This window comes from Nilaparvata lugens, chromosome 8 (genome assembly GCF_014356525.2).
Source record: "Nilaparvata lugens isolate BPH chromosome 8, ASM1435652v1, whole genome shotgun sequence".
In the NCBI taxonomy this organism is placed as follows: domain Eukaryota; kingdom Metazoa; phylum Arthropoda; class Insecta; order Hemiptera; family Delphacidae; genus Nilaparvata; species Nilaparvata lugens.
The window spans coordinates 34,547,517-34,573,277 of record NC_052511.1 but is presented as its reverse complement, the minus strand read 5'-3'; the positions used below and the strand labels follow the sequence as shown (position 1 = coordinate 34,573,277).

General features: G+C 32.9%; 1 long non-coding RNA gene across 1 annotated transcript; it reads left to right on the top strand.

Annotated features, from left to right (window-relative positions):
* Positions 1–6,681: 6,681 nt before the first annotated feature.
* Positions 6,682–16,235, top strand: LOC120352710. The gene is made up of 4 exons (XR_005572047.1): positions 6,682–8,495; positions 9,804–9,930; positions 10,863–10,982; positions 16,097–16,235. It is a non-coding gene; the product is annotated as an uncharacterized LOC120352710 (long non-coding RNA).
* The last annotated feature ends 9,526 nt before the right edge of the window (positions 16,236–25,761 follow it).

Here is a 25,761-nt window from a genome sequence, read left to right as displayed (position 1 = left end):
AATTCATACTGCTGATTAATGTGTGTGATAAGTATAGGCCAATGTTCTCTGAAATGCAATGAATCATAGGAAAAATACAATTAAAATATTCATGAACTATTTAAAGTAAGTCTATGACGTACATAATGACAATAATAACGCAACTTTCAATAATTATGCAGAGTTGATGGAAATCATGGAAACAGCATAATATTAAAATTGACTGTAGGTTTCATTGGATATTCTATTTGAAATAAAAATTACTCAGTTACTTTAACATCTTTGACCATCGAATGAATCAAAATTCATTTTTTGAAATGAGAAGGTGGTCATGTTATACATGATTTTGATACAGAGTTCCATAATAAAATAAATGACGAAAACTTTACTTTGATATCTCAACTCGTACCAGTTTGAAGATGTAAAATTTGTAAATAATGTTGTATGAAAACCAACTGAAATCATGTATCAGCGCATGAAGGACTGCTCATGTGAAAGCTACCGAATAGCCTAACTGAAGTTATGAATGATGAATCGATGGAAAAACTATAGTGATTGCATGCAATGAATTCTTCAGCTGCCTAAATCGAAACACATTTTTTTCTCATGCATTTTCAATGTCATTTTTATATTCTGAAAAAAGACCTGACTTGTAAAAAGGTTAGAAGAATACGTGTTAAAAATTTGAAGATGATTGATCAATTCTTTCTAATGTTATTGTAGAACATACAAACAGACAGACAACGACTTTGGCCTTCAGTAAGTCAAAAGTGAGAACTCGCTTACGCTCGTTCAATTATAACGCAAGGTACTTGTTGATAAGGATTTAATCCAGTTGAAATGAAATTTAGTTTGAACTGAAACTGTTAAAAAATGCACTTGTGCAATTCGAAAGCGCCCAATGTGACTATTGACACTATGACTGTTATTTGCAGTGAGCGATGAACTTGAGCGATCACCAAGGATGGCTTGGTTCAAGCCAGCATGGAGTATCGGAAGATGGATTGGAAAAAAAATAAAGAGACGTCGTAATCGTTACCGGTACCGTGGCTGAACATTGATCAACTTTCCAGGAAAATCAACATGAAACATGGACTATCTACAGAGAACAAGTTGAGATAAAAAATAAATATCTATTGCATCTATTGCATATATATATTGTGTTATTTTATTCATGATCCCTGACAATCATAATTATGAATTTTGGACATTACTTGGTGAATTTAAATCATTAAAATTGTACTGGAGAGAAAAGAGGTGAATCTTAGGCCCGCTCACACAAAGCCTATTGAATTTAAACTGAGATTAATGCCAAGAACCAATCAGAGATGCCTTTTTTCGAAATAATTCGAAAAATTATAAGTATCCCTTCTCTGATTGGATCTCTTGGATTCAATCATGGTTAAAATTCAACAGGCTTTTGTGCAATCGGGCTTTAGACGTTTTAGCTCATCACGTTATGATAATAATGGGAGTGGATAACTCAGATTCAATATTCTGTTTTCTTCATCTGGTATCGCCAGCGCATCTTATCACAATATTATTACTAGTACACAATGCTTCCACAGACTGTATCACTCAAACGAAATTTTTTAGTAACCTCCTGGGTTAGAGAGCTCGCACATGAACTGTTGTATTGATCTTTGAAATCAGCAACTTACAGAGTTGGTGAAAATGATGGAGAACTGAATAGCAGAAGGAAATTTCAAGAATGAGCTGCCAAAAAATGCGCCCAGACCGGGAATCGAACCCGTTACCTTCCCGATTTCCTTCTGGGGAATATATAACCGGAATATAAAGGCGAAAATATCGCCTAAAATGTTTCCATAATTTTCACAGACCCTGTAGGCATATGTGAATCGATAAAACTTTATAATTTACTGCGTATGGGTGAATAAATTAATATCAAAATTCAAAATCCCCAAACTAGAAATAGGAGCAACTGCTATCACAAGTAATATTATTAATTACGCGTATGTTGGTGACAGATAATTGACAGACATTAAAGAAAACCAGTTTGGTAAATTAGTAGAAGTTGTACATTAATCTGCTGAAATTATGTGTCATCGCATAGAAGACACTCTGTGTGATAGACCCCAAATAGCATAAGCTATTTCAAATGAATGGAAAAATAATTATTGTAGAAATTCCAATTATTTATCCAGCTGACTATTATAGATCACAACAATAATTTTCTTTTTATGTACTTTCAATGTAATTTTGTTACATCCTAGAAAAGGACGAAGTCGATTTCGTTGTCCAAGGTAGTTGGATTGTCATAATTTTTGAATGTCGCTCAGTTCGCGGCAAAAGCGTCAGAGGCGGCTAGCGCCTCTGGTGTCTAGTTATAGCGTAAGCTAAATAGCCTGCGCAGTTCGACATCGACAGTTTTGTGAGTTGTTGCTTGTTGTTGTAAAAATGAATTCGAATATTGAGGAAAGATCCTTTAAATTTTCTTAATTCACACAACTTTTGAGCAGATTGTTGAAGCTCACATTAGCCTAATTATGTGCGGTTTGTCAGAAGTTTATAGTTCTCTCTCAAAGTTATTAGCTCAGTCAACGAAGTGTTATAGAGGGAAAAGTTTAAAGGACAATTTTCGACCCCACAGTTCTGTTTAGGGTAGTGAGGAGGTAAACATATCAAAAGTCCCCACCCCTACACCATTGTGCTAAGGGGGTGGGGGTGGTTCAAAGGTACCATTCTTTGGTTTCTCGCATATAACTCGAGGATTATGCATTTTACAGACATGACTATTTCATAAGAAATTAAAGCTTACATAATTTCTTACAATATTGATTAAAAGTTGTCACGTTATTCTTTATTTAAATAACGATTAGCCTCCTGCTTGGCATCAGTCGGTAGAGCATGAAATATTTGATATAATTATAAAATTAGGTTGTGGTTTTTTAATAGGATACAGTCTCATTAAAATCTTTATAGGCCCAGATATGAGCTTCCCCTATAACTCTTGTAGTTCATTAAAAAATAAATATATATATAAATATGATACTTATGCTATAGTGTTGAGGAATTAAAATAAATTGCACACCATAAACAATTTGATACATATATTAAACAAATAATGCAAAAAATAGATCGAGGCAAAAATATATAAAGAGCAATAAAATATAATATAAATAAAAAATAGAGCAATAATTGAAATCAGTAAAATATCACAGGCTAAACTTTATACTCTAGATTTATGGCACGAATCATTACCATGTGCCTTTATCTTAAAATCATATGCATCCTTTTGCATGTGGTTGCGATATGCGCTTGCTAATACTTGTCGACTTGGACAATTCAATTAAAAATAGGTTCTTTAAGATCAACTTGATAAATTGGCAACTAATAATCCAAATATATATATATTAAATTCTCTAGTACTTAGTAGATTTCTTTGTATTGAATATATATTTTATCTCAGGGTGCAAGATTCGGCACCTGATGGAATAGGTAGAGCAATTCATCTAGTGAATTAGAGCTATAACAAACTATCGCAAATTATATTGCCAAAATTAAAGATCATATGAATATGTTTTAATAGCCTAGATTTTATACTTCTTTGATTCGATGGAATTTTCTGAAATGTATTGATTCATTTACTCCTTTAATAAAATACCTTTAATACTACATTTACTTGCGCAAGTGTTTTTTATTAAATTCTTAATTTATAATAAAACCCTTTCAACGAGCTAGCTTGGATTATTAGATTAATTCGAAGCACTAGGGCGCCCATCACTAATTCAATATTTCTCACTCACGTGTCGAAAATCTTCTTATAAGCCGCCGATGTCGATCCAACTCCTGGTGGTCCTGGGATATGGTAGCCGGAATCGTCTCTTCCAAGGGGTTACAAAATTATTTGAAATTGAAAATGACTTCTGCTTTACAAGAGCATCACAAAGTCCTTTAAGAAATTTAATAATTCAATCTAACTTTAGCTTTTACAATTTATAGTAAGGTATTATGCTCTAAAATATTTAGGGTCCTCTCATGGTGGCATTTGGCTGGCGAGTGATGGTTCTCCTTTCTCAATTTTGCAATTCTTATTTCCGACTTTCAAATTAACATAAAATTTGAATATCTTAGTCCTCCGCCATTAAGGTTCAAATGGATCGTACAAAAAATATCAATTATTACTTAGGTTGTGTGTTTAATAATTTCTTTGCCTTCGGGCCATATCTATAACATAGACTATACAATAATTTAACATAAATCCCAAACATTTATAGAAATATATATAAATATTTTTGAATTGGCATACTATTGCCGCCTATTAACTGCTATTGTGCTATTGGTGCATGCAAATTTGATTCAGTATTCATGCGCCTGGTACCTCCTATTTCCTAAATACACTTAATTATTTTTATTATGTTTTTTACTTTTGCTCTCTACATGCTAGCTAATATTCTATATACTAGTATTTATTTCATGCTTCCTAATAGTTAGCCACGTGATCATGTGTTCTTTCACATTGCATACTGTTTTGTTACAATAGAGCTCTGCCAAGGGGTTTGGTCAGATTCTACGTTGCTCGATTTGGTCGATCGTTAGGTCGCCGATCACAGAATGCATATACCTAACCTCAATCTTCAAAATATTTTATATAATAATATATTTATTAGCTACAAATTCTTTCAAAGCCTTTTTAGGTTTTTTGTACCGTTTAGCCAGAACAAGCTGATGCTATCTAATCTTAATTGTTATCTATTTGGCGATATTAGCCAGTTACTTTATTCAGACCTATTAATACTTCGGCTAGGGATTTTTATCTACCCAAATTTCCGATACTTTACACGCGCCCCTGGATTTGAATTCAAAATATTTGAAAATCACAATGTTTTTAATGAAAATCCACCCTTCAATACATCGATATATACCATACTTTATTTATAAATTATACTCTCAGACTTTTATCACAGTTCGCAGATCTATCTGCTGCACCTCCTTTAGACCTCTATCAAATACAATAACAAATTCTCCTCCTCCACACACATAAAATATCATAAATATAATCTTCTAGACGCATTCCTCCTTACAACACCGAAAACATAGTATTTTTAAATTTGCCGCTCGCAGGGCCGCCAACCTAACTACACACATTTCTTGATTCTCATAATTGATTCTTTTCAGACAATAATTTCGATGTACAAAACTTCTGGGCTTATATTTTATAGTACTTCTTAGGTCTTAATATAAATAATTTTCTATACATCACCCAGTCAGCAGTAAGGCTTGATTCAAGGCTTGAATTAGAAGCAGCCTTCACTTGTCAATCAAGGCTGAAGTTGAATCCAGCTGGAAACGATGTTGCTTGACATTCAACTCGAAGTCCCCTTGAATTTCCATACTAGAATCGAAAGCAGCATACCCTTGTTTTTCAAGGCTAACAAACTTGGTTGGAATCGAAATTTAATATGGCATGCTATGTATTCGTTCGAATTTAGCTTTTATTGCATGGGTCAAACAAGTCTTGACTTTGCCTTGAATTTCCCTTGTCAGTCAAAGCTAACAGTCTTGATTAGAATCGATCTTGAATATGGCTCGAAAGGTATTCGTTCGATTTCAGCTTTTATTGCATGAGTCAAACAAGTCTTGACTCTGCCTTGAATAACCCTTGTCAGTTAAAGCAATACCTACTATTACTTCAGGCCCCACAACTAATTAATGACGTCATAACATGTAGATTGATTCTTCCTAGATCGTAGTAGTTTCTACTAGCTTATCAATGTAACTTTTGTTACTGTATGAATTTTTATTGGATGGAATACTATCTAAATTTCAAATTAAAGACACTTGTATTTTAATAAATAGAAATTTTATTGAAATAAAAACACTATTCCACAAATGCAATAATTTATCCATATTTTCAGATTGATAGACATAGGCCTACTCAATTCAGTGATAGAGCTATTGATAAATTCATCTCAACCAAAAATACTTAATAATAGCCTGTATCAGAGTCGAAGGAGAGGTAAATCAAAGATAAACAAATTTCCTAACTCTTTTTTTAGGAAAGAGGCTCCCACAAACTTGATCACAATTGATCTGTAGTACAAAGAAACCCATCAGGAGATGTTTTTCAGTTAGGTAAAACCTTCAATATTTTGATGTTATGGGCAGTTCCAACACTTTGCATTTACTTTTTAATTTATTAATTCAAAAGTTCTTTCACACACTTTATTCACACTGTTCTTCCACACTCTAATTACACTGTTATTTCACATTTTATTTACACTGTTCTTCCACACTTTAATTAAATTTTCCACTCACACTTTATTTACACTGTTCTTCTACACTTCATGTAAACCGTTGTTTTGTAGAATTGAAGCTCTTTCTTCTTATCGCTCGTATCCATTTTCGTTTCAAAGTAATCTTTCGAAAAAGTAAAAAAACCGTTTTAAACTTTAAAACCGTACGGAAACTTTTGGAATCTTGTTATAATTCCCGCAACAATTAGGTACCGGTACACAGCAGTATCCCAATGATTTAAAACCCCAAATTCATTATTACTTTTCACAAACAATATTAGAAGAATGATAAACAAACCATATTCATTGAAATGGAACACCGTTAAAATTGAATTTGTAATTCAAATTTTGTTGATTACCATATCAGATGTGATAACAAGCATCAGCGCCCTTATTCAATACCTACTATTACTTACTCGCTTGCTTACCGCCAGTAGATCATCGATGATCTACATGTGATGACGTCATAGTTTATTAGAGATCAGTTGTAGGGGCCTGAAGTAATAGTAGGTATTGGTTAAAGCCGATTTGAATCGATCTTGAATATAGCTTGCTACGCATTCCCTTGGATTTTGTTTCTATTGTGAGTGTCAAACAATCCTCGAGTAGCCTATTCTACATTGTCTTCTTTACATTGTCTATTTCTCATTGTCACTTCCAAAATCTCCTCTAATACAGGGGAGAAGAGATCAACCTGTAGTGTTCATCCCACACAGCACAAAAAGTTTAAAAAACGTTTAATAAATTAATAAATGTTTAAAATGTATAAATCCGATAAACGTTATGAAAACAACGTTCAATAAACGTTAGGGAATTTTACTAAAATGAACGTTTACTCTATAAACGTTCAATAAACGTCTAGAATGTATATTGCTGATAAACGTTATGAAAACAACGTTTGATAAACTTAGAAATGTTTACTAAAATAAACGTTAGAAAGGTTGGTACAGTATGGAATTTCTACAGTACCTACCCAGTCAACACACTAAGTGAAAATGTTATAAGTGAAAATCAAACATTTTTTTCAGAAGGTGTCTCCTCCCCCCTCACCTGTGTATCTTAATCCCTAAAAATGTCTCAATTTAGGCTTTCTGACCAATATTCCTAAGTGGAATTGAATTCCAATCCCTTTCTATCTTCTTCAAAAATCCTCCAAAAAAGTCTCCAACTCACCGTTATCGAGATAAAGAAAATGTTTTACACAAATTAAGACTGAAATTTTTTGAGTTTTCCAAAAAGTCTCATTTTAAGCTTTTTGTTAATAAATTCGGGTGCAGAATTGCAATTCAAATACTTTTTGTCTTCTGCGAAAATCGTCTAAAATGCACTGTTAACGATATAATTGACCTTTTGCGCTAAATCCAGAGGGACTTAATAAATTTGCCAGATGTTCAAGTTTCCCAAAAAAGTCGAAAAATTGTATTTCTAATCAATAGTTCGGATGCAGAATTGAATTTCAAACACTTTTTGTCTCTTGCGAAAATCGTCTACAACGTACTGTTGATGATATAATAGACCTTTTGCGCTAATTTTAATCCAAATAGGGACTTGGAAAAAATTTGATCGATTTCTAAGTTTCCCAAAAATGTTCAAAAAAGCAGTCTTTTATCACTTATTCGGCTACAGAAGTAGATTTCCAGCACTTCTTCTCAATGCAAAAATCCCGTCAGACGGGCCGTTGACGGGCTACTAACGTTTAAAATTTTAAATAATTGGTAATTGATGATGGAAAATTTTGAAAAAAATAATTAACGATTCTGTTCATGTTATAAACATTGTCCTAGAATTTCAAATGTTTCCAACCAAAATTGAGAAAGTTATATCATTTTTTCAAATTAGATTCCAGTTTGTGCTAAAAATCATGTCACACACCAAGCCTATGAAATAATTTTCAAGTTTCAAATTCAAATAATAATAAACTAGGTACTATTTTATTGATTCCAACATTATTTCAGTGAAAGCACAAATGTCCACCATAAAGAAATCATTAATCCATCCCAGAAATATGGACTGTTATCTGTTTTAATGTTAACAATAAAGATTGTCTATATCAATAACTTTGAAACTCCCGGGGTGATTTGTGCTTGTGCACTACTGCGCTTGAGCGACAGCCATTAAAGATGTCCTCGGCCTGTCTTCTTTAGTTTTCAGTAGTTGAAGGTGAAGTATTGCAGTATTGGTTCGTTGTTTGTTTATCCTTTATTTTATCGCGTCATCAAGTTGATGATGATTTTTGATTGCTGAAGGTCTTAAATTAAGGTAAGATCATTCATTTATGTCTAGGATATTATTGATAAATTTAATAGCATGAAGTTACCTACTAAACAAAGCTGTTTAGCCTAATAATGGCAAAGCGTTCCCCAGACAAATTTGTAAAGCACATGTTGTTTTTAAAAGCACTATGGTAAATAATTATTATGTTAGGCCCTATTAATAACCCTGATACAACATTAATTGCAATTTTTAGTGTGTATAAGTTAATTTTTTCCATTTTTAACCCAAACAGTTGATTTAACCAACTGTTAACATTGTTGGTACCTTAAACTTGTAAAACAACTATCAAGTGTGGTTTCGATTTTATGATTTAGGTAATAATTTTTAAACTAGTGATTATATGATTCAGTAATATCATAATAGATTGATTTAATTATTATGAATGTTTAAGATATAAGAAGCTATTGTAAAATGTTACAATAATAAAGCTAATAAGAGAATAGGCCTACCAACTAATAATATTGGTTATTTATAGGCATATTAGGGACTATGGTTACATTTGACCTAATTAACTTTTTGAATACAGTATTTTGATTAGATAAAACATTATTTATTTCAATATGACTAGCCTAGTATCAAATCAACCTCTTGAGAAATACTCTAAATAAACTGTAAATAGCAGCAATCATTCTTATTGATAGGCTACAATTTAATAATTAGTTCAGTACTATGTAAGGTCCTTAAATACTCCCTTGTATTGGTTTATTGTTTTAATACTATCAATTTATTAAAACCATACTAAATTATTACTTCAAAATTTCGGTGTAAATGCACGTCCAGTGCCAACATACCTGTCATCAAATTTTTGGTTGGGATTGATTATTAAGTATGCTATTTTGAGCACAAAATCACAAAAATTAAACGGCGGTCACTTTTGTTTTTGAAATAAACTAAGTTCAAAGTAGCACAATTTTACATGCATTTAACCTATGAGTAGCAGCCATTTTGATTATTGAAATCATCAAATTATGATATTCCTAATCTGAGTTTTCCTAACCCAAAGCTTTTTCTAACCTAAGCTTTATTAACCTAAAGCTTTTCCTAACCTTAGCTACTTATGGTTGCTACTTATAGCATGGTTAAATGCATGTAAAGTTGTGCTACTTTGAACTTAGTTTATTTTGAAAACAATAGTGACCTCCGTTTAATTTTTTGATTTTGTGCTCAAAATATTATACTAAATCGATCCCAACCAAAAATTTGATTACAAGTATGTTGGCACTGGACGTGCACTTTAGCCAAAATTTCTTTCAATTAGATAATTGCTTTCATACATGTTCCATTTGATTTCAGACGAAGGTGGGAATAGAACTGCAGATACATATTATACTAAAATCCACCATGACAGATGAATATGATGCCAAGGATTAGATTTGAAAAAAGTTCTTCTCCTCTCTACATTTGATGAAAGCCATTTTCAGTAAGTTGCACTCGTTCAATGATCAAATTTTTCAACATAGCCTACATAAACAAACTTACTTGTAACCTTAACAAACAAACTTAGGCTACCTACAATAGTCTATATTCAAGAATTACTGGAGCAGTTTTAAGATTTTATGTCAAGCCCTATTAATAACCCTAATATAACAGTAATTGCAATTTTTAGTGTTTATAAATTGAATGTTTATCATTTTCAAACACTAAGGCCCGGTTGCACAAAAGCCGGTTAAATTTTAACCATGATTAATTCCGCGAGAGCCAATCAGAGAAGCCGTTTTATCAAAAACGCATTCTCTGATTGGTTCTCATGAAGTTAATCACGGTTAAAATTTAACCGGCTTTTGTGCAACCGGGTCTAACAGTTGATTAAACTGTTATCATTGTTGGTTAACTTCAAACTTGTAAAAAACTATTAAGTTAGTGGTTTTAATTTCATGATTCAATACATTTTAAGCTAGTGATTATATGATTCAGTAATATATAATAGATTGATTTAATATCATGGATGGTTATGATATAAAAGAAGCTATTGTAAAATGTTACAATAATAGAACTATTCATAACACCATTATAGGCCTACCTACTAATTATTAGTTATATTTATTTGGGACTATAGTTACATTTTTGTTAGGGACATGAACTAAATTTTTTTTAATATTTTGATTAGATTAAACCATATTATTCCAATATGACCAGTATAAAATAACCCCCTTGAGAAATACTTTAAATAAATTGTAAATAAAAGCAATCATTCTCATTGATAGGCTACAATTTGATAATTAGTTCAGTACTATGTAAGGTCCTTTAAAACTCTCTTGTATTGGTTTATTGTTATATCATTTACTATCACTTATAAAATTCCTTTCAATTAGAAAATCGCTTTCATACATTTAATGTATCATTTGATTTCAGGCAAAGGTGGGAATAGAACTGCAGACGCATATACCAAAATCCACCATGACAGACGAATATGCTGCCAACTACAGTTTTAGATTTAAAACTCCTTTCTACATCTGATGGAAACCATTTTCAGTAAGTTGCACTATACTATTTCCTAATCACTAAAGCAGTTTTAAAATTTTAAAATGATAACTTTATAATTGAATAGGCTCAGATTTTTAATTTCATATGAAGCAAAAATTTATTGTAAAACAAGCTGCAAATTAGTATTGTAATTTCCAAAGAACCATATTGGAGACTTAAGTCACAATAAATCTCAATAATGTTGGATATGTTACAAGAAGTTTGACGAATGAGTGAACTGGCAGAAGTGTGAACCGCGGCTAGAGTCGGTTTAAGGTTGTGCAAAGGCTAAAAATAACATTTATACTGGTGATATTTTTCAAAGTTTTTCGGTTTGTATATCATCAACCTATCAAAATGAAAAGGTATCCTCAGAAAAACATTTTTTCCGATCATTACTTTTTGAGATATGAGAGCCTAAAGTTTGAATTTTTCGGACAGAACATTTAAAATTCGGTTAAAGATAAATCCTTGAGATTTAGAGGATAGATTCTTCATAGTATTGTTGAACTATTAAAAAATATTTTCTGAAAATATCCATTTTATCGAAAATACAAGGTTTTTGGGCCACTCTGTATCTATATAGAACAAGACAATTATTTATCATGCAAATATTGATTGGCTCTGAATTTATTTATCCTTTTGTGGATACAATCACAAATCATAAAAATATAATTTGGAAAGAATAGCAGGCTTTGCCCAAAACTATTTTATTCCCAAATTTTGATAATGAATAATATGTCCCAAAATGTTTTTATAATATTTTACTGCTGAAAGTTCAAGTTTAATTTTCATTGATGTTTAAAAAAATATAGGTATAAAAATCAGAAATAAAATATAAATTACTAGCAGGCCCTCTTTTTCATGTCTATATTGACTGGGCTAATATGGTTGCAACTTTGAGTGAGTTAGTGTGAACGCATTACTGGGATAAAACATACCTATAGTCTTTTTTCTTTAGGGCTACTTTTGAATAATACTTGAGAATAGAAATCAAAGAAAAATAAAAATAATATTATTCTAATATTTTTATTTCTAAAAAGAAATATGCCAATTTTAAAATGGGTACTTGAATTTCTGTTTTTATTTACATACCTACAGGTATGGTTTGAAAAACAAATACGGCTATCTACTACAGTGCAGTGTAAATATTGCCTAAAACGCTAACCTTGCTAACATATAAAAATTAACATACAATAAAAATAAGTAACATCCATATTTACATAACCAAAAATGTCATATATTCGACTAAAAAGGAATAGCACATTTGCTCCTGGGTGGCACATATATGTGCGACATGACTAATCAACTCCTCCCAATAAAAAATTAGGTTTACTTCATATATACCAGTCAATTAATACAGAATACTCCACACATTCCAAATCATATCACCTGTTGAAATGAATATTTCCTTAACAGTAATTTGAATTACTCTGGAATATCGTTAAATTCCTCAAGTTTCTCAAATTTCAGGGTTTTTTCACTCGTGACACATATATGTGCCACTCGGTCTTTATATAGAATGGGAGTGTAAACCAAGGATAGTGTATAGCAGGTTGCCTCAATCGCGTTTACATACGCGGATGAGATGGCATGAGCCTACGTGGCAAACGCCGGCTTCCCATAAGAATTACATACAAAACACCGCGTCAAATATCACTTCCTCACATAAAAACCGCTGTATTGATAAAAAATATGAATATGCTATTCAATTCGGAAAGAAACAAGCTCCACATCAATGTGTATTTTGAAAACATTAATTCATTTCGAAAAGTGTAGAAAGTCCTTGAATCTATCACTATATTCAATCGGTAAAACCTATTCATATTTGTGAAAAAGCTGGTAACTTATTTGTTTTGGACTTATTTTAAACAATAATATGACAAAATGAAGCGAACTCATTTAATTTTATGCTGGTCGTCCAATAATATTTAAAAATGATTGTTCCTTATTTGACAATTGTTTGTGAAAATTGATAGTTGTATCGTCGCCTGGAATGCTAGTTGCAAGCATTTGTATTAATGATATTTGTTTAAGACTTTATTAATTGACATATACCTAGAACCAATTTAGCGAAATCATGGAACTGATGGTTACAAGTTATTTTTAGAACGTTGAACTGTCTGGTTACTAATAATTATTTCAGTTGTCTACTGGAAAGCGTAGTGCCAACACGTTGTTCTTGTATTGTGTTTTTGTTTCTGCTCAGTGCAGTATTATTATTATTAGTATATTTTATCGATTATTTTCATGGGACACAAATTTACAAAGGAAATACCATATATTATTCACGGTAGTATGATATTTTTTATTTCAATGTGTCCATGGGATACTTATGAATGCAAAAAACACTTGTGTAAAGCAAGAATAGATCTTAATTATAATTTAAATAGTTCATCAAATTATGACTTCAAATAATATAACATTAATTATTCATGAAATTATTCAACTACTTTACAGTACAGTAGTGTAATGCGTTTTATTTTTTGATAAAATAACAGCATTAAAGTCATTAAAAGTCATGATTATCTATTTTTTTATCATAATTGGGATAAATAAGAATCTTTATAATGTTTAAATGATGTTCATATATTCTTAGGGCTTATCTAGACTGTTTATTTTTGTGATAAAGCTAGGCAACCGTTGATGGGTTCGCATTGCTATCTTTCAGGAGTTGTTGATAAAATAACGTTAATATCCTGAAATTCCTAAAGAAGCTGTTAGTTCTTTCCACAGACTTCATAAGGATAAAATTTCTAAATGAGAATGGAATCTGTTTAAGAGAAAGAACTAAAACGATGCAGAAAAAACTAATAGAAAGTACAAAAACGTATTTGAAATGGTATTATCAAATCAAATTGTGTGTTCAAACGATTTGTTTTAGACTCGCCGGTAACATTTATAGGATTTTTACTGAAAATTAGTTTGATATTGTTTCAAAGGGGATAAAATGCTGAACATTTTGATGTCAATCACTTCTATGTAAAGTTGATGGTTGATTTGCTATGAGGGCTCAAAGTTGGCATTTTTACATTTGAATGCATGTTAAGCCAGGGCGAGAGGTCGCAGCATGACGTCACACCATAGCAGGCTGCGTTCTCCACGCGTCTTATGTGATCAAGGCAACCTATTATTATACTATTCTTGCTGAGTGTAAACCACCTGAACCAACCCATTTTTTTTCAATTATAAGGAAATAGCAGTATCATCAAAGGCCAATGACATACATATACGTACACAAAATTCATCATTAGTAAATTATTATTATTGATCATGTTTTCAAAGTATAAAATAAAAATCCAAGAAAATATTTGACTTACAGATAGAAAATTGAATTGTCCAATATGTTGTGAAATGAAAATAGTTCATTCAATAAACTTATTTGTGAATAAAACAATCATGTCAAAAAGGCTTTCTTTTATGAAAGTATGGAATAATCATAAATTAGTAGTCCCAATACATGTGGAGAATTGCAAATCAGTTACTTGAATCAAAGAAGAACTCATCGTTTCGTACACTTCACCGCTTGCTCCCAATACTCTTTTCAAATTTCTTCTACATGTTTGCCTTTTTGCAACCAATGTCCAATCACTGCTACCCAAAGACGGAACCTCCTTCAAACACAGTTTTTGGCGGCTGATTGAAGTTTTAGTTTTTGAAGAAATGAGGGTTTGTAACTCAAATATTTAAAATGTAAACACCCATTGTGTGGTACATAATTTTAAAGGCCTTTTTAAAACAAGAATGACGACATCAATAAAAATGTTCTATGATACTTTTATCAAAAATGGCGGCTGATTGAAGTTTTAGTTTTTATAGAAATGAAACATTGATAAAAGTAATAAAACTTAAAACAACACTTTTTTTGATGAATAACGAAACACATTGAAAAACTGATTATTTATTTAGTAATCTGTTTGGTACTTTTTACTTTCCTTGCCCTATTAGCCTACCATAGGTAAGGAAAGTATTGCTTTCTGAAAAAAATTAAGGTACCCCAATTTCTAAATTTCTATACGTTTGAAGGTTTGAAGGTCCCCTGAGTCCAAAAAACTGGTTTTTGGGTATGTGTGTGTGTGTGTGTGTGTGTGTGTGTGTGTGTGTGTGTGTGTGTGTGTGTGTGTGTGTGTGTGTGTGTATGTGCGTCTGTGTACACGATATCTCATCTCCCAATTAACGGAATGACTTGACATTTGGAACTTAAGGTCCTTTCACTATAAGGATCCGACACGAACAATTTCGATCAAATGCAATTCAAGATGGCGGCTAAAATGGTGAAAATGTTGTCAAAAACAAGGTTTTCCGTGATTTTCTCGGAAACCGCTCCAACGATTTTGATCAAATTCATACCTAAAATAGTCATTGATAAGCTCTATCAACTTTCACAAGTCCCATATCTGTAAAAATTTCAGGAGCTCCGCCCCATCAATGCAGATAGAATCCCAATTATCAGGCTTCAGATACAATTGAAACAAAAAAATCAAGTGGAGTAGATTGACCATGAAAATCTCTACAATTAATGTTCAGTAACATTTTCACCTAAAATTGAAAATAAGCTTTAAATTCGAGAAAATGTGATTATTCAATTGCAAATTATTGTTGATTCTATTAAATCATTCACTATGAAGAGATAGCAGACCTCATGTGTGTCTCCAGCGTTATTACCCTGTCACCAGCTGGCTCAAATCACTGAATAGTAGACTTGAGATGCGCGGGAACAATAGCGTCAGGTGATCAATTTTCATAACGGCAAGGAAAGTTGTGTGAGTGCGCCACACCAGATTTTTACATTTCATTTCAAAAGATGCTCCCGAAATGCTCGAGACCCTTTATTCTCTCGTTTGACAGTGTGCCAAACTGTCATAAATGTAAATGAGATGTCCTTATGAAGGTCTAAGTCAACCACTTATGAGGGGTTGAAATTCATTTATGTATGTCAAAAGGTAGAGTATTCGACCAATAACTTATCCTGAAAGTTACAATATGTATATCAGTCTCCAACTTATAAAAGTTTTTAAGCTACATAATCAGCATTCTGAGAATTGATTACCGAGAAATTTTATATTTTACTCATAATAACCTATTAAGTTATCCCACTAAACTGTACATTTCATATTTTACAGGACCAAGAGCAGAGAGACTACGCCTCATGAAGCTCAAATCGAGGACGATAGCAGTTCAAAGTAAAAATATATAATTAGTAATAAATTGAAAGTTCAATTTTTGTAATATTTAATAAAAATCATTGAATTTTATTGAAAATAATGCTTTCTTATTTACATTTTTCGCTCATATAGATATACTCTGAAGTTAAGCTTTAAAGAAAATAAACTAATATAGATATTAATATATAATATTTAATATTTTAATAGATATTCAAAGTAATAATTGATGTGTTACTCAGATGTATATGAACTGTATTCCATTTGAGGTGTTGCAAGCATAGAGGGCTGTTGAACTAGAGCAGATTTGATTTAATTAATTCATCGAATGGCGAGTGACTCATGCACTGCTCCCTCTCAGGACAGTCTGCAAGCTGTTATTGGTTAGCAGAGGTCGATCTCGACTCAATCAATACAACTACAGAGACAGTTTATAGACTGCCCTGACAGGAGAGAATGAATAAGTAATTTGCCATTCACAGGAGAATTTTAAAGAATATTTCAATTTGAATAATATTAAAAATATAAAATGTATATTAATAATCTGATTCAGTGCAATCCAATATAAATGCTTAATCATAATTCAAATTTCATCCAGAATTTGAAATAAATCTGTAATTCTTATTATTCATGATTCAATTATTCTTCCAAACTAATGCTCCAATCTTACTATTGCCTTAATACTCTATTTCTATACTCAGTGGACATCCATAGATTCTATATGTAGATGAAATCTATATAATATATATATTATATAGTCTATATATATATTATATAATCTATATATTATATAGATTTCATCTATATAATCTATATATTAATGAAATCTATAATATATATATATTATATAATCTATATATTATATATAGATTTCATCTATAATTATATAGAATGTATGGATGTCCACTGAGTATAGAAATAGAGTATTAAGGCAATAGTAAGATTGGAGCATTAGTTTGGAAGAATAATTGAATCATGAATAATAAGAATTACAGATTTATTTCAAATTCTGGATGAGATTTGAATTATGATTAAGCATTAATATTGGATTGCACTGGCCTTGAATCAGGATTGATTTACTCTAAACATCCAGCTTGAATCCGACTCTAATTGATCTAGAATCACAATAGAATCGAGCTTGAATTTCGTGAAAGGTGTGCCAGGTGGCCTTGAATGGACGGATTGCATCCAGCATGCGTTTCAAGCCTGAGTCAAGACTGCATCTCATTCCTGATTCGACCGTGCATCTCGGGCCTGAATCGAGCACGCAACGCGATCTTGATTTTAGCTCGCAGCACCAGCCTGATTAGAGCCTGCATTTCGATCTCGAAACTGGCTTGAACGATGTATAAACGGACTCTTGAATTCAACTCATTTCGAGCAAAACGCATGCGAATGAAATCTTGAATCAAGCCCTCACGTTTGACAAAACGAGCTTGTTTTGATTTCGATTCAAGTTGATTTTGCTGATTGGGCAGGTACAATACTTTTCTTTTGCTAATGGCTCTTTGGTTTTGGGTAACTAGCATTCACTTTAGGTTTTTTCAGGGTACAAACATGGCATAACTAACGGTAATAAATATAAAACATATAAATAAATATAGTAACATTGATAAATATAATAAATAACAGTAATAAATAACATTTTGGGTTACAATGCTTTTTTTTTTTTTTTATAATCATGTGTTGGGCGTTACATTCGATTCGGGTGGCTTTGCTCAGCTGACTGCTTGTTCTACATTTATAATGCTTACGTCAGAACTGGTTGTCGAAACTCGCAACTAACCTAACTGCTATATTTTTTCTCTTTAAAGGTAATTAACAAATTTTAAATATACTATCCATGCTTGTGTCCTTTTTTATTTGATGTAACTAATTTAATTACATAATTAAAAGTTAATCTTTTGCTTGTTGCAGGCTTTGGATGGTTGGGAGAAATCAAAAATCTGATTTGTTGACACGAGGTTGCTTCATCAATATTAAATTTATTAAGAAAGGTTAGTAATTGGCTTGATAGTGGTGTTTTCCTTAATTACTTATCATATTATTTCAAATTTTGACGATATTGCATGTAAAAATCCTGTGGTTTACTTGCATCTTCTTGCATTCTGTTTGTAGATGTTGTAGGCTGGTGAGGTTATCTGCTGTTGATTTGTGAGGCTGTCCTATTGATAACTTATCCTTCATAAATTTAAAGCCCTTGTATCTTGTGTATCCTTTCTTCAAATAACTCCTTGTTCCTTTAATAATAATTTCTTCTAATTGATCCAAAGTCTTCCATTTTATTTTCTTTCAATACTATCCACATAGTTTCTTTATAAACAACCTTAATCATGTCAGGAAACAGTTTCGTAAAGCAAGATTTTTCATAGGCCATAAACTTCTTCAATAATATTATCCTCTTCATTATTTCATTAACATCACAATTTTTAGCAATCATCACAGCCATTATAACAAATATTACACACCATATCAAAACATTTATTATCTCTTTAACAATGTAATCTCTCAACATATAGCCAGGTACTTCCATTTTATTGACAATATTCCTTATTTCTTTTGATTTTATTAACCACTTTCTTTCCATCAATATCCACAAGTAATCCATTCCATTATTATCCAGGCATGAATCCATATTTGTCCTTTTAGTAGCTCCGTTTTTATCCCATTCCTATGGCCTATTCTTCCGGTCACATCGTTGATCATCTTCCTTAAAACGAATGTGCCGGGGATGCATGCCTTCAGTGGTCCCCTGTCCTCCATCCTGGTCTCGGTCCGGTATCCTCCTCTGCCTCTTGAAGCGTGCATGCGGCCTCCATCAGCGCGCGCGGTCCCTCCGTTTCTTCCGCCTCCAGGCCTTGTGATGCTGGTACCTTCGGTCATGTAGTCCGTCCTCCTCGTCCTGATGCCGGTCGGGTGTCCTCGGGCGTTTCCGTCTCCGGGCCTTGCGGTGGTCGCTCCTCTTGTCCTGGATGCCGTCCTCTCGGTCTTCCATGGTGTCTTCCTTCCCGTCCTTGGTGTGCTTCGGTGGGGTCGAATGATGCGCGGGTGCGGTGTGCGGATACATGGTGGCGGTCTCCTCCTGGCAACTGTTTATTTTTATTAGTGGCTCTTCAGTGGCGGGTTGCTCTTCGGTGGGGAACAGGATACTTAAAATGGGTTGTTGCTTGCGGCTGGTTTTAATTGCATGGTGGGCGGCGTTTTTTAGTGGTTGGATATTGGGGGTATCATATAGTCCTGGTTTATTAGCTGTAGTTTTCTGTATATCTGGTGGCGGGTTGTTGGGTGCTGGGTTCCGTGTTTTTTGTTGATTTAATCCTGTTGCATGCGCTAATGTATGATTTGTGCTTACTTGTTGAGGTGGCAGTTTGTAATTTCTGTTATAATTATTCTGAGTGTGACTATTATTTGAGTTTAATCGATCACGGCCATCATAGTGATTCCTGCGGTTGCTCTGCTGGGCGTAATGGTTGGTTGTGCGATTTTGAAAATTTTCATTATTCCAGTTACCATTTTTCTTGTGCTCATAGCGGCGTTCAAATTGAGAGGCAGATCGGTAGCGATCATATGATACCGGTTCATAATTTTGGCTGTTATACTGATTACTTTTTGAGTTGTGTTGATTCCGTGTGTATCTTTGGTCTGAACGGTGGTTTGACATTGCCATCACAGACTGTATGCCATATAAATGATTTATCAGCTGTTTGCAATCAGTAATGGGTTGTGTGGCGAGTGCCATTCTAACTTGATATGGTAGTTTCTTTAGAATAATACTTGCCAATGCCGATTCGTTAATGGGCTCACTCAATTGAAAATTTTTGAACTGTAGGGCAGTGACGAAAGTAGTACATGCACCGTCTAAGTTAGGGTTGAAATCGCATGATATAATGTCCGCTAGCACGTCCAACTGTTTACTTCTGCTCCAATACTGTTCCAGGAAGACAGCTACAAACTCATCCAATGATGTAAATTCATGGGCTCTACTCCGAAAGAACATCAGGGGTTCGCCAATCAATAAACTAGTCAAACGAAGACGCCACATGCTCCAAGAGGTAGGTGCAAGAGTTTGTACTAATTTTATCTGATCAATGAATGGTTGAGGTTGCAAATGGCGATCAGTATTATCAAACTTGCCCAGTCCTTGCAATATACTATGTGAGTTGATGTTATCTGCTTGAATTCCTTGATGTCGTTGTTGAATATGATTTTCTAATGCTGTTATTTTTTCCTGTGCCATCTGCCATTGACTATTATGTGTAATTTTATTAGCGGTTATTTCTTGATCTAATTGAGTCAGAGTGGATTTTTGGATTAGTAGAGTTCCGTTTAAAGCTTTACAGGTTTCTGTGTTTTGATTGATGCTACCTTGCAGTTGGTTCATTTTTGTGGACATATTAATCTGTTTATTTTGTATTTCTTTAATACTGTTAATATTTATGTCAACTGTAGTTGTTAAATTTTGATTGGCAACGGTAATTTGTTTGTGGATTTCTTGATGGCAATCGGTCTTAATGTTATTTGTTAAATCCTGAATGGGTGTGGTGATTTGTGTGGTTAGGTTATCTATCCTTTCGTTGAGTTCACAGGTAACCGTATCCAACCTTTCCGATAATCCTGCCGTAACTTTATCCTGACTTTCTTTCTGTAGAGTTATCATTGCTTTTAATTCTTCCCTATGATTCTCTACTTTAGTCTCAATAGTATCCAACCATCGTTCTACTGATTTTATAGCGCCTGCTGTCTCTTTCATGCCCTGTTCCACTGTTTGTTTATTTGCCTCTTTTATTGCAGCATTCTCTTTTTTAATCTCCTGCATAATATTATCCATTGTGTTTTGTAAAATAATATTGAACATACTGCTAGTTTGTTCCATTATTACCTTTTTAAATGGATCTAGTTCTGTGACTGAAAATAGACTTTGTTTGCTCAGATGTGACTCGGCCTCTGGAGATGCGGGTTCTGCAGGCTGCTCCTCGCCCCCTTCAAAGTTGATCTCTGCTATCCGTTGATTCAATGGTGTGTCAGCGGCGTCGATTCGAGTGGATGATAGAGGTTGCAGACCTTGTGGATCAAAGACTATCAACCCGACACTTCCTGGTTCCCTTTCTCGTGGCGTATTGGCATCTACCATGGTGGGGTTTGATGTGCTGGGAGTCGACAAAGTGGGATCTGTGCAACTGCCGTACATATATGAAACTTCAGAGTTTGCGGGAGTGTGATTCATTGTGTCAAATATGATAAATGCTAATTAAAAAAGTGATAAATGATAAGCGAAAATGCTTAAAAAAGAGACACAAACCGGGATTTACAGTGAAACAGTTATGTGCAAAGTGTTTGGATACTCAAAGGACAAGGTATTTATACTTAAGTTTTTTATAATGCTCTAGCGCCCCCAATGTTTAGTATTGATTCTTGACTAGTTTACAGACTGTGACTTATTTTCCAACCGGCTTAAATACATAATATATTCTTGACTAGAAAGTAATAGCAGTTTAGGCTTATAAAATATAATCTCTTTCTATAAAACATATATTTTTTACAATAACAATAATATAAAATTTTCTTTAAAACATATAATTTCTCTTTATTTAAAGCTATTGATTCCCCAAAAAGTAATACAAATTTTACTTTGCCTGTTTTCCTCAATACTCGTATAAGTTATCTATAATTTTCAATATGGGTGTTGACTTAATTTCAAATAATTATTCAATGAGCTCGGCTCTCATCATCAGTCCCACGTTGGTACGGCATGTTTTATGTCACGTTATTCTTTATATTTAAATAACGATTAGCCTCCTGCTTGGCATCAGTCGGTAGAGCATGAAATATTTGATATAATTATAAAATTAGGTCGTGGTTTTTTTAATAGGATACAGTCTCATTAAAATCTTTATAGGCCCAGATATGAGCTTCCCCTATAACTCTTGTAGTTCATTAAAAAATAAATATATATATAAATATGATACTTATGCTATAGTGTTGAGGAATTAAAATAAATTGCACACCGTAAACAATTTGATACATATATTAAACAAATAATGCAAAAAATAGATCGAGGCAAAAATATATAAAGAGCGATAAAAATATAATATAAATAAAAAATAGAGCAATAATTGAAATCAGTAAAATATCACAGGCTAAACTTTATACTCTAGATTTATGGCACGAATCATTACCATGTGCCTTTATCTTAAAATCATATGCATCCTTTTGCATGTGGTTGCGATATGCCCTTGCTAATACTTGTCGACTTGGACAATTCAATTAAAAATAGGTTCTTTAAGATCAACTTGATAAATTGGCAACTAATAATCCAAATATATATATATTAAATTCTCTAGTACTTAGTAGATTTCTTTGTATTGAATATATATTTTATCTCAGGGTGCAAGATTCGGCACCTGATGGAATAGGTAGAGCAATTCATCTAGTGAATTAGAGCTATAACAAACTATCGCAAATTATATTGCCAAAATTAAAGATCATATGAATATGTTTTAATAGCCTAGATTTTATACTTCTTTGATTCGATGGAATTTTCTGAAATGTATTGATTCATTTACTCCTTTAATAAAATACCTTTAATACTACATTTACTTGCGCAAGTGTTTTTTATTAAATTCTTAATTTATAATAAAACCCTTTCGACGAGCTAGCTTGGATTATTAGATTAATTCGAAGCACTAGGGCGCCCATCACTAATTCAATATTTCTCACTCACGTGTCGAAAATCTTCTTATAAGCCGCCGATGTCGATCCAACTCCTGGATCGTCTCTTCCAAGGGGTTACAAAATTATTTGAAATTGAAAATGACTTCTGCTTTACAAGAGCATCACAAAGTCCTTTAAGAAATTTAATAATTCAATCTAACTTTAGCTTTTACAATTTATAGTAAGGTATTACGCTCTAAAATATTTAGGGTCCTCTCATGGTGGCATTTGGCTGGCGAGTGATGGTTCTCCTTTCTCAATTTTGCAATTCTTATTTCCGACTTTCAAATTAACATAAAATTTGAATATCTTAGTCCTCCGCCATTTAAGGTTCAAATGGATCGTACAAAAAATATCAAATTATTACTTAGGTTGTGTGTTTAATAATTTCTTTGCCTTCGGGCCATATCTATAACATAGACTATACAATAATTTAACATAAATCCCAAACATTTATAGAAATATATATAAATATTTTTGAATTGGCATACTATTGCCGCCTATTAACTGCTATTGTGCTATTGGTGCATGCAAATTTGATTCAGTATTCATGCGCCTGGTACCTCCTATTTCCTGAATACACTTAATTATTTTTATTATGTTTTTTACTTTTGCTCTCTACATGCTAGCTAATATTCTATATACTAATATTTATTTCATGCTTCCTAATAGTTAGCCACGTGATCATGTGTTCTTTCACATTGCATACTGTTTTGTTACAATAGAGCTCTGCCAAGGGGTTTGGTCAGATTCTACGTTGCTCGATTTGGTCGATCGTTAGGTCGCCGATCACGGAATGCATATACCTAACCTCAATCTTCAAAATATTTTATATAATAATATATTTATTAGCAACAAATTCTTTCAAAGCCTTTTTAGGTTTTTTGTACCGTTTAGCCAGAACAAGCTGATGCTATCTAATCTTAATTGTTATCTATTTGGCGATATTAGCCAGTTACTTTATTCAGACCTATTAATACTTCGGTTAGGGATTTTTATCTACCCAAATTTCCGATACTTTACAAAGTTTTTCTATATCTCTTTCATTTTTTGAGATATCCGCTCCAAAAGATGTGACATTTTTGAAAAAAACACATTTTCCTTCATTTTTTTGCTATTTTTGCTCTTATAACTTTTTGAATATCGAAGGGGAAAACCCATGCTGGTCATGAGCTTATAGAGCATCAAATTCTCTTCAATTTGATGTATAATTTCACAAGTTTACGCACATCCCCTCGACTGTTGCAGCAGCTTCAGTGTTGAGTGTGAGATCTTCAGTTATTCAAAAATAGATCAATATTATTGACAAAGGAATTTGGAGAGAATGTTTTGAACACAATTTGTGACTTCGCAGCTTCGTTGGGACCAGTTAGGGGGAGAACATATCAAAAGTCCCCATCCCTACCCTTTGTGCTAAAGAGATGAGGGTGGTTGAAGAGTTGCATTTTTCAATGTTTTGCTTACACGCTTATATCTTGAGAAATATGCGTTCAACCGACATGACTTACTATTTAGAAATTAAGCTTGATAGATTTTTCTACAATATTTGTTCTCTGGTGATTTGTGATATCTCCAACAGTTTACGAGATATACGCTCTTAAAAGTGTAAAATTGTTAAAATAACAGCTTTCAATCCAATTTTTTGATGTTTTAGGGCCTACAACTCTCCAACAATGCATCGTAAAAATGAACGCTCACCGTAGATTCGTAGAGCTTCCGTAGATTCCTCTTCAATTTGATGTATTATTTCACTACTTGATGTTTTCCTTCTATTGTTATAGCAGATTCAATGTGAGGGTGAATTTTTCAACTCTGCAACTACTTAGTGTCTACTTAGCAGTTCCACACCTTCAATAGATGGGCTAGAGATGCGTATTTTTGCTATGTTTACCTCCCAATGTTTAGTCTTCATTAAGCTACAAAGTCAAAAATCGAAAATTGTGTACCAGATGTTCCAGACTCAAATTCCATTGTCAAGTGATGAATTGTTACAAAATTGAAATTTCACCCCCCCCCCCACATTGAATCTGCTATAGCCGAACAATAGAAGGAAATCATTAAGTAGTGGAATACTACATCAAATTGAAGAGAAAACAAAGATCTACAAATCTACGGTGAGCATTCATTTTTACGATGCATTGTTGGAGAGTTGTAGGCCCTGAAACATCAAAAAATTGGATTGAAAGCTGTTATTTTAACAATTTTACACATTTAAGAGCGTATATCTCGAAAACTGTTGGAGATATCACAAATCAAAATCACCACAGAACAAATATTGTAGGAAATCTATCAATCTTCATTTGTAAATAGTTAGTGTCGGTTGAACGCATTTTTCTCAAGATATTAGCGTGTAAGCAAAAAATTAAAAATGCAACTTTCAAACCACCCTCATCCCTTTAGTACAAGGGGTGTTGATGGAAACATTTGATATGTTCACCCCCTAACTGGTCCCAATAAAGCTGCGAAGTCAAAAATTGTGTTCAAAACATTCTCTTCAAATTCCTTTGTCAATTGGTCTATCTTTGAATAACTGAAGATCTCACATTAGTAATCACTCGTAGACAGTGAGGTCTATGTTTTAACACGGATTTTCTTTTGTCTGTCTGTATGTAACGCGATTACGGCCAAACGCGTTAATAGAAATCGATGAGATTTGGCAGGAATATTCCTTTTTCAACTGCGCGTCGATGCATACACAAGCTTTTTTGAAATTTTGCATTTTAAGGACAATATGAAAGGATAAGGAATTCCTCCATACTCCATATCACTATATCTATATATTATATAGAATACTCTGAAGATAGGATAAACAGACTATTATTCATAATCAATCAGCTGATAAGTGGATTACACAGATGTTCTGGAGAAGCCGTGTGTATATCTATAAGGTCTATAGTTTCAATCAAAGACCTTAA